Source organism: Tachysurus vachellii, chromosome 18 (genome assembly GCF_030014155.1).
Source record: "Tachysurus vachellii isolate PV-2020 chromosome 18, HZAU_Pvac_v1, whole genome shotgun sequence".
In the NCBI taxonomy this organism is placed as follows: Eukaryota; Metazoa; Chordata; class Actinopteri; order Siluriformes; family Bagridae; genus Tachysurus; species Tachysurus vachellii.
Window position 1 is genome coordinate 4,934,450 of NC_083477.1, and position 11,607 is coordinate 4,946,056.

An 11,607-nucleotide genomic window follows, 5' to 3' on the forward strand; every position below is an offset into this window, starting at 1 on the left:
GCGCTTGTGGGCGGTTTGGGGAAGAATCTACCGAGACGCACGTCATTCTTCATGCTGGTTATTGGGACTGTTTTACGCGCAGATCATAATGATCCCCAAATCTTATACACGCACACACATACGCACGCACACACGCACACATACACACATACACACATACATACATACATACATACATACATACATACATACATATACATATACACATACATACACATACACACACATACATACACATATATATACATACACACACACATACACACACACAAAACAGCAGCTTGGGGTAAACGTTACCTTACATGACCTGTTTAGTATGCTCACATCATGGGAAAAAAAATGGCTGGACAGAACAGAACTTTCATTCATTCATTCATTCATTCATTCATTCATTTTCTACCGCTTATCCGAACTACCTCGGGTCACGGGGAGCCTGTGCCTATCTCAGGCGTCATTGGGCATCAAGGCAGGATAACAGAACTTTCAAACATCTTTAATAGAACTCACAAACTTCTAGACAAGAAAACAAACAAAAAAAAAGCATGCATTCTGTTTAAATGCATAGTTTTATGAATGTCACATCTTTTTTCAAAAGAATCTTTATAGGCTGTATGTTTATTATCTTTTGTTTCTTGTATTGCTACTTGGAAATGTAATAAATAAATAAATAAATAAATAAGCAAGCAAGCCTGTGTAAAATGTTTCAATGAATAGAGAATGTTTAAAAAAAAATACAAGAATGGAAGAAATTGTCCCAGCTGAAAGCCACTCAAATTTTTCAGCCATCTTCTGTAGCCCTTATCATACACAGGGTCACATGGATTCTGGAGTCTATCCCAGGGGACTCAGGGCACAAGGTGATGGACATACTGAACAGAGTGCCATCACAGGGCACAATCACATACTCACTCACACACCATGGATATTTAAGAGATGCCAATAAGCCTATGATGCATGTCTGCAGACTAAAGGAGAAAACCCTTGAAGCACAGCAAGAACATGCAAACATCATTTTTTTTTATCTTAAGCCATACTTTATTTATTTTCAAAGTTATTCTTTACCGCTCCAATCCTGAGCTCAGATTGTTTGTATTCCTTTTTTGTATTCCTATTGTTTGTATGTTGTACTCTCTGGTTTTCCCCCATCTTTCAGCAAACACACAACAGGTGGATTGGCATACAGTAGATAAATTGCCCTTAGGTGTGAAACTGTGTGTGCGTGCGTGCATGTGTGTGTGTGTGCATGCGTGTGTGTGTGTGTGTGTGTGTGTGTGTGTGTGTGTGTGTGTGTGTGTGAGACATGTCCCGGGAATGTTCCAGATCCACCCTGATCAGGAAAAAGCAGTGTGAGTGTCAGTGAGTTTAATACTATAGGAACACTTTGTCCATTAAATTTTCTATTAATTCTAAAAATAAAGATCTATTGGAAAGCTCATTATTAAATGCACAAATAATCAGAAAAATGCTAACATTTATTACTGTACCACTCAAAACAGATTACATGAAGAAGTGTTTATATATGGAGAAGGAGTTTAATCAGGGTTGTTTGTTTCTTTCCCCAGTAAGAGGAACACAAACCCTATTTAGAGTCATTTTCTCATCACTTCTTTTCACACTTCAGCTGTTAGCATGGCGCTACAACTCTGTCAGATCTGTATTGTATCTGTCTTGTATTTAATGTGCCAGCCAGCATGCAGTCCATTCCCCTCCTGGTTCGTGTCGTTTCCTCCCTTAACAAAGCTTCTGTGTGATGCTCATACTCCTGGGAATGGCTGTGTCGCATGGCTTCCACTGCACTACTTATAGCGGATGCATTATATTACTGTGAAGTAAAGACAACTACTTTAATTACTGAATTACAGACTGATTATAGGTTGAAGCTCAAACTCAACAAGTTCCCACCTGCTCTGCTGTGGAACCAGTAAAACTCATCAGTTTCATAAGAATAAACCTGTTAAACAAGAGCTCAAGTTTCTGTCACCTAATAACAGAACTTTTATAACGGTGTGATTAAGTCACACACACAGTTTTATCTGAATTTTGCAACACGTATTTGGACATGTTTTGATAAGTTGTCATCTCAAAGCAGCTCTGACAGTTTTGTATCAGTGCATTGGTGGCTCAAGAAGTTAAGGCTCTGGGTTGTTGATTGGATGATCTGGATTCAAGACCCAGGACTGCCAAGCTGCCACTGTTGGGCCCATATGCAAGGCCCTTATCCCATAACCCCCTAGCTCTGACCCCAATTTCCAAAGTTGGGATAAGCGAAGAAAGAATATCACTGTGCTGTAATGTTTATGTGACAAAATAAAGGCTGCTTCTTCTATATTTTCTACACATGATTGTTTCTACAGTAACACCTTACACCTGGACACTTAGGACTGGTATCCTGGAGGTCCCACACATGAAGACATGTTTATTTATTTAGCATTATCAGAAGAGTCTCCAATGTCAGGAGTCAGTGGTCAAGCTGTAACTTTATACGACTGAGCTAGAAGAGGAATAAAGTGGAAAAAGAGGGCAAAAATGATTATAATTATAAGATCATATGTAGTAAAACTGGTAGCTCAGTGGTGAAGGTTGTGAGTTGTAAGTCCAAGCTGTCACTGCTGGGCCCTTAAGCAAGGCCCTTAACCCTCAACTGCTCAGTTATATAAATGAGATAAATGTAAGTCAGTCAAGTCACAACAAGTCACAACTTTCCTATGGTTACCACTGGATAAGTCACTTAAATTATTAATGAATGTGTTTATCTGCTCTCCAATTCTAAGCAAATGAGTTCCAGAATTTTGCAAACACTCAGACGATCAGTAATGTGATCTGTCCCACATTCCCACACTCTCTGAGGTTTTCTATAAGATGTTCATATATATATATATCCAGCATCAGCAGGAATGACTGTTTATAGCTCCTATAACGTGATAGCGATCAAAGGAATTTGTTTCACGTATGTTTCCTAACAAACTTTTTTTAGTAATAATTAGTTCAACTTTGGGGGCACGGTGGCTTAGTGGTTAGCACGTTCACCTCACACCTCCAGGGTTGGGGGTTCGATTCCCGCCTCCGCCTTGTGTGTGTGGAGTTTGCATGTTCTCCCCGTGCCTCGGGGGTTTCCTCCGGGTACTCCGGTTTCCTCCCCTGGTCCAAAGACATGCATGGTAGGTTGATTGGCATCTCTGGAAAATTGTCCGTAGTGTGTGATTGTGTGAGTGAATGAGAGTGTGTGTGTGCCCTGTGATGGGTTGGCACTGAGTCCAGGGTGTATCCTGCCTTGATGCCCAATGACGCCTGAGATAGGCACAGGCTCCCCGTGACCCGAGGTAGTTTGGATAAGCGGTAGTTAATGAATGAATGAATGGATTTGAAGGCCATGTCTTCACATTGATTTTATTGTCATGTTCCTCAGATCGTTTCAGAACAGCTTTTGCTCCGTCTACAACAGTGTTTTGGTAGGTGCTACGTGTTAAAGTAAACCCACATGTTATAAATCCAGGACTCACAGTTTATTAGCAGAACATTAAACAGATTATCACACTGCTTCCTTCTTTCAATAGGGAACTAGGGAATCCTGGGAACTTCACCCATCAGTGCTTTTAACATCATATAGCTGATCTGTGTATAGCACAATGCACAATAGCCTGCTGTTAAACAGGTCGATAATTTATGTTGCTTAAAATTTTAACTCATTCACTTTCTACCGCTTATCCGAACTACCTCGGGTCACGGGGACATCTCAGGCGTCATCGGGCACCAAGGCAGGATACACCCTGGACGGAGTGCCAACCCATCGCAGGGCACACACACACACTCTCATTCACTCACGCAATCACACACTACGGACAATTTACCAGAGATGCCAATCCACCTACCATGCATGTCTTTGGACCGGTGGAGGAAACCGGAGTACCCGGAGGAAACCCCCGAGGCACAGGGAGAACATGCAAACTCCACACACACAAGGCGGAGGCGGGAATCGAACCCCCAACCCTGGAGGTGTGAGGCGAACGTGCTAACCACTAAGCCACTGTTGCCACCGCCTTCAAATTCATTAGATGTCAATCTGTCTGATGCATTGAGGCTCCACATGGCAACTTACAGGACTTAAAGGATCTGCTGCTAACATCTTGGTGCCAGATAGTACACCTTCAGAGGTCTTGGAGGTTTTGGAGTCCATGTCCTAATGGGTCAGAGCTGTTTTGTGGTGATGCACTATATAAACCAGGTGGTTTTAATGATGTGGTAAAATGGCAGCCTGATTTTCATCACCTGTTAGGTGCAACGAGATGTCAGTCAATGTAATTAAAGATGAAATTAATATAAAAAGCTTGGTTGTTGTTGATGTAACTATATTCCATGCTAATAGAGCAAGTACACACATGTTGTGTCAGTGTTGATGCAATTTGTTTGTCTTATCCTCAGAGGCCTGGTGCAGCAGAAGGTGTTTTTTTTATGACTATTTTTGTTCACACACAAACTTCTTCTGTACAGTCAATCATTTGTGTCAGCTTTTAAACAATCGATAGAACTAATCAGATGGAGTTCCTGCTCGCTTGCAACCGCTGCTTTGTGGACAAGATTGTCCGCTCCTGGTTTTGCAACAAGTGCACAGTTCATTTAGTCAAGGGTCACTTCAGATGTTTCAGCCTCATTTCTGTATGATGTGGTTTTTGCATTCCAGAAAGTTCCTCATTGTATCAGCCAACTGCTCTCGGTCTCTTTCTCCTTCCACGTCACCAAAGAGAAACGTGTGGATTGTTTCAAGGACAGCTGAGCAAAACAAGCCTCTTGTTTCAACATGACTGATAAGAGGACAGTAAACATGAGGAGATCATGTTCAGGGAGCTGGACTCACTGCTCGAGAAGTTTAGTGTCCGGTGTGAGACTTCTGGTTATAAATAGTGATCCCACTAGTCATCCAGTCCTATGACTGGAATGCTTTTATTGAGCACTGATTTTATAAATTCCAAATTTATTTTATTAGAAAAAATTAGTAAAAAATAATAATTAGTTTATTCGTTTATTTTCGCCTGTTTATTTATTTATTTTTTTTAAAAATATCTTAATTTTCATCTGCCTTCACGTCTACCTATCATCTGATTTCGTCTGAAATCGTCTGGTTTCCTGTTCACTTTGTAGGATTGAATCTGATTCCGTGTTCATGTCATAGTGCAAGATCTGATGTTCTTTGTTTGGTTGGACCAAACACTTTGATCACTTTGCGACTTTGCGAAGTGATCCATGATCACTTTGTAGTGCTGGATCAGTCTAAGTTTGTTTGTAGTACTGAATAATTCAGATCTGATTGAATGTTCATTTCTGTTGCACTGCATCTGATTCTGTGTTCATGTTCATGTCCAGGAAATGCGATGGTTTAGTGATTAAAGTGTTGGTCTACTGATTGGAAGGTTGTTAGTTTCAATCCCAGGACCACCAAGATGCCACTGTTTGGCCCCTGAGCAAGGCCTTTAACCCCCAGTTGCTCAGCTGTATGTATGAGATACAGTAAATATAAATTGCTCTGTACAAGGGGTTCTGCCAAATGCCATAAATGTAAGCGTCCTAATGCCTGGTTTACTTTGTACTGAGACTGTTTGTTTTGCAGCATGTGATCTGATGTAGTTTTTGTAGCGTCACCTCTCTATCTGTTTGTTTTGCAATTCATTGCATGCTTCCATATTCATTTCGTAGCACCAGATCTGTTTCCATGTTTATTTAGTATATTAAAAAAAAATTCAAATCATGAGTTCACCCTAACAATATTTTCTGTTAAAAAGAGATGAAAGCTTCCATTTTTTATTTATTTATTTATTTTTAACATGATGTACAGCATGCTCGATAATTTAATAAACAGCCCAGACCAGGGGTTTGAGGTACTGTAGGCATCAAAGACATTACTATTCCTGGCAGGTTATGCTCATGTTCATGCTGATAAATCTAACCTTTTTACACTTTTTCATACATAAGCAGTCTGATGTTGGATAAGTCGGATACAAACCTGGGATTCAGACTGGCACCGTCCTGCGGCTACAGCCGTGTTAGCCGAGCCATGACAGAGGCAATTAGCGACTCTCTAGACGAAGATAGCAGAGGGTTGTATAACAGCGAGTTATTCCATATCTGTAAAAGTATGTAAAGCAGCTAAGGCTTACACGCTCAGCTCAGGGAGTGACACGGCAGCAGGCGGAGGCTGGACTTCATCCACCCGATGTCCTTTTACCTGCTTTTTTCTATGATGTATAAATATTGCACAACTACGTACATTATACACTATCAAAAATTCCAAAAAGTACATTATTTTATAAAAAAATTCTTGGCCAGATCTGGAGATTTTATCATTGTGTTTGTTCAACATCTGTAACGAAGAGTCACATGAAATGATAGTCTAGTCTTTAATACACAATGTGCCGTGTTGTGAATTGAGCATTAGACTGTAGATCAGAAAAAACAGCCAACAGGCCAATGTTCTATCACTAAGTAGAACATGGCAAACAACATGATATGAAATGTTAATAAACACCTGACCATCGCATTCTTCCTCAAACCGTTGCCACAGAGTTGGAAGCACATGATTGTGTTAAAAGTCTTTGTATGGCGAAGTGTTACACTTTCCCTCAGTGAAACCGACAGGATTTAAAATCATGACCTTCTGATCAATGGTCTAACATATTAACCACTTCCCAACGTGAAGACACAGAAAAATGACCTGAACATCTTTGGGATGAACTGGAACACTGACTGCACTCTAGACCTCCTCGCTCATACATCAGTATCTGCTCTCACTAACACACTCACAAATCCTCATAGCTATGCTCCAACATGTAGCGGAAAACCTCCTCAGAAGAGAAGACTGGAGCTCATCATGTTATATCTTGAGCCTATTGGCTCCTGTAATTTTCATGTGACCCATTTTAATCTGCTTCACACTGTAGCGCCTTCATTTGTTACAAGATTGTACGTAATTGTGTCTTTCTTTGTTATCCAAGTCACTATTTTGTGCTTGGATCGCTCTAATAACATTCATAACATAACATTCTATCGGATCATGGCCAGCTGTAATGAAAAGCTACCTTTATGCCATACAGAGAAAAGAGAACAAAGTATCTTGAAAAGATTTGGAAACTTTTCTTATCTTCCAGACCAGTGTTACTCATTGCGCGACTCGCGAGCCTCCTGCGGCTCGCCAAGCTTTAATATGCGGCTCGCATGGCAGTAAATAATACGATGATAGGATCATGTGGTTAAAATTTATTTTTCATTTAAATAACATTAAAAACAATCAGGGAAGCATAGAAAAACGAATGTGCTCTATTACAAATAATAATATATATTTATATACATTATTTGACTCGTCACTGACTCACTGCGTTCTGCGCAATAGCCAGTTTTTGGCGGCCTGCCAGAAGCTAGTTTGTGTTTCATGCTAGTTAACAACTTGTGTTTACTGTACACACGGACTAAAAAATGGATCGATTTCTTATCAAACAATCCCGCGCACAAAATGAACAGCAACAAAGCAATGTGACAGTGACAAAAGAGGTAACTGATGGGGAGCATGCGTCATCCGCAACTCGAGTAATTATTGTATTGCAATATTGTACATTGTATTTAAGCAGATAAGCTATTTAAGACCGAATAACTTGGCATACTTTGCGGTGAAAGTGGCTCTCCTATTGACTTTGTCCTATCAGTCTGGCTCACATGAAAAAAATAGTGAAGACCACTGTTCTAGACTAAGACTAAGACATGACATGTTCAGAATAGTCACCTTCAAGGCCAAAACTGAGGCTCATCCCAACATCCCGGGTAAATCGTACCTAATAAAATCTCAAATAAAAAGTAAACAGAAAAGAAAACCATGTATCAGCTTTACAAAACGTTCCTCACGTTCTGCCCTTCATACTGGACAAGTTCATTCCAATGCTCAGATAATCACATAGAAACGACAAAAAAAGTTGAAATTCAACTTATATGAGTAATTCCCAGGTACTTCCTGGACTTTTAATGTTTTAATATTTACAAAAGTTTAATATTCTTAATAGGTAAGCCATAATTGTTGAAGTCACATTTTCTGAATTTCACCAGTGCCTTTCCAAGCAAAACATCTGCAAACCAAACGGAAGTCCACAGAAACCATGTTTATTTTACAGTACTTTACCGCAACAAAAAAATGGCTTTATTCACGACGTTTCTGACAGGATTCGAATACCATGTTTATAAAGGTGTCTTTCAGAAAGGAAGCTAGAATAAACTAGGCTGTATTAACTAGCATTATTCTGCATTATAAACGTGATGTGCAGCATGTTCAACTTCATGCAAAGTGTTTTGGGCACTATTCAAAAAATAATCAAATATGATACCTGGCTACGAGTTAATTAATAACAGACGACGAAGTATTACTGGAAGAAGTGATTCAGCCTTAACTGGGTTTCCTTTAAGAGTGTTAAATGACATTTTGATGGTTTCACATTCTCCAATTATTTCCCAGGACCGTGATTCTGTATTTAGTGAGTAAACTTGGATGAAAGAAAGATGTTTGTTTTATTAATAACCCGAGCCGACGGACGGACGGACGGACGGACATGCATGCATACATTCATGCATACATACCCCATAATCTGAACCCAGCTGCAGTTGATTTTATCAAACCAAAAAACTTAAACTGTAATCATTTTTGGATTTTGCATACACTTCAGTTTGGTTAGGAAATCTGTTAATTCTGGTATTTAGCATCACTATGTTAATATCAGTCAGCACATCACTAGCAGAAATACACCAGTACTTCCTTGTAGTGCAGTTAAAAACAACTGGAAGGATCCTTATTTAATTTATTTTTTTTTTAAGCAGATGCTTTTATCCAAAGCGACTTACAAATGAGGAAATACGAAGGTGCAAGAGCTAGCATACGTGAAGGGTTAGTTAGAAGGGTTAGAGTTTAGTGGGCATGGAAGAGGAGGGTCTTGAGGATAATGACAGGTTCTGCTGTTCAGATTGAGGTTGGAAGGTCATTCCACCACTGAGGGACAATTCACAGGTTGTGGGCGGGAACATCTCAGAGATGTTGATATTGAAGATAGATAATAGTGTTTTGTTACAGATGATTTACCACAGCACTGTTTGAGCATACATAGTTTAATCACCTAAATGTAACAGTATAGATATAGTTCCAAACAGCTCCAACACCCTCATGAGAATTCGCAGTGTAACTGGTTTACCTTCATACTACATGAACTGCTCACTCACTATACATCATTGAATGTAGAGACTTGTTTAAATGAAGTTTAGTATCAGCAAACTGAACATTCCTCATATATGCATATGGATCGCTTTTTTTGAAATGTTCTCAACAAGTTTTTTTGCAACCAAAAACAAATCATCCCAAAACTAACCTTCATATAACGTTTAGAGAACATGTACTATTTCTGTAAAGAAAACAAAACAAAAAAAAAAATCAAAAACAAACGTTAAAAATGTACATGCTGAAAACCATCAATCAACATTTCCACAGCGTTGCAGAAAGTTTTTTTTTTTTACTATAAACTATAAATAAGTGTTGAAAGTAAAAGATAAGTGAATGTTAACAAAATGTTAGACCAAACATTAGAGAAATATTCTGCAAACCTTAAAACACCGTTCTAGTTCTGTTAAGAAATCTTTCCCAGTTAACCAAACACAAACCTGTAACATGTATGTTCTGGGAACCAAAAATGAACAGTCGTAGGTTGAACTTTGAAATTTGTTAGCTAGTTAAATTATGTAATATTTTTTCTAAAATCTAACTGACCACATGTTCCTTGTGTGTTAAGAGATTGGTCTATTACCCAAATAATGACTACAATCTGGTCAATGGTGGTCTGTTCTATTAAAGCATGGGGTATAAAGAGACTCATACAGAAAAACACAGTAACTGTACCAGATAAACTGCACAATGACCACGGTGACCAAATGATGTTGACGACAGGACAACATAAGCACTAAGGCAAATGGAAACAATGACTTCCCAAGCCATTAAAAGTCAAAACAAGAAGTAGATGCTTCAGTTGACCTATACCCATGAATAAGTAGGAAACAACAACAATTCCTCCCAATTAAGTAGATTAATTTGTTTTACCCTGGCACCGTTAAAGCTTTGCCTTGTCTGTTTACAGTACATTCCACCAACTGACCATGAGGAAGTAAACTTGCCCTATAGGACCCACCCTGAAATTGGATGATCCAGTGAACGTCACCAACAGCAATATCGTGTTCCAAGCTATTTTGCCTTTTGGGTTTAATGAACAACATTTTGTCCGTCAATGTCGAAATAACACTGATGTGGGAATGAACGGTGAATCATCCATCTATATGTGGTGTGGCCAAGTGGTAAATTCCACATGAATCATTTGTGGAACAACTATAAAACATTTCATACTTCCTTGTAAGAAAAACGTGGCGTAAAATATTCAAGGACCATGAAACAAGTCATCATGGCAAATTTGTCCTCCAGTCAAACAGTATACAGCTAAATGCGTCTCATTGGATCTAGATTATTTCCAAAAAAGAAGTCACTTATGCTTCTGGAAGTGTATGTAATTTAAACTGACAAGCCAAAGACGTGGTAGGCTTTAGTGTTAATTCAAACTACTATTAAAATATTATAATGAATAAGTAACTAATCACAATCCGAGAGTCAGAAATACAAGAGTAATCTTTTACATTTTAACCAACACTTACAAGACTTCCATCAACAAGGAGTTTGAATGCAGCGGTTATTTTTTAGCTAGCAAACAATCATCAGCTTGTTTTATATAAACACCATTAGGAATTCCTGTACACCTATTCAATTCATGTCAATTATAAATCACTCAGTGGTGTGGCAGCAAAATCGTAGATCAGCGCATCATCAACCCTCAGAATGGAGAAAAATGCGATCTCTGATCTGACTGTGGAATGACTGTTGGTTCCAGACCGTTGGGTCTCGAGAGTTTCTTCGGAAAGACTACAGTAACTCAGTTGACCACTCTGTATAACTGTGGTGGGCAGAAAATCCTCTCAGATTGTACAAGCTGGACCTCGATCCAGATTGACTACAACAGAAGAAGACCATGATGGGTTCCACTAGCCAAGAGAAGAAATCTGAGACTGCAGATGGTACAGGATCTCCAAAACTGGACAGTTGTAGAATGGAAAACGTAGCCTGGTTGGTGAATCTCATTTCTGCTGAAGCACTGATGGTTTGGTCAGAATTTGGCACCAACTGCAGGACTCCATGGATCAAAAAAATTCCAGGCTGGTGGATGTGGTGTAATGGTGTGGGGATGGTGTTTTTAGGCCCATTAAGAACAATCACTCGTGACTTTAATGACACAGCAGATTTAAGTATTATTGCTGAGCATGTGCATCCCTTCATGGCCACAATTTACTTTTTTTTTATTCAGTATGATAGCGCACCAAAGCAAATATTGTCTCAGACTGGTCAGTGTTCTGAGACTTTCACATTCACTGGATCTGAATCCAAGAAAACACTTTTAAAAATTGGCACCTGTAACAAAATAAACTGCAGGAGTTGCGTGAAACAATCATGGACCAATAAATTCAAGGAAATCGGAGCAAAGTGGGGGCTCTATTTGG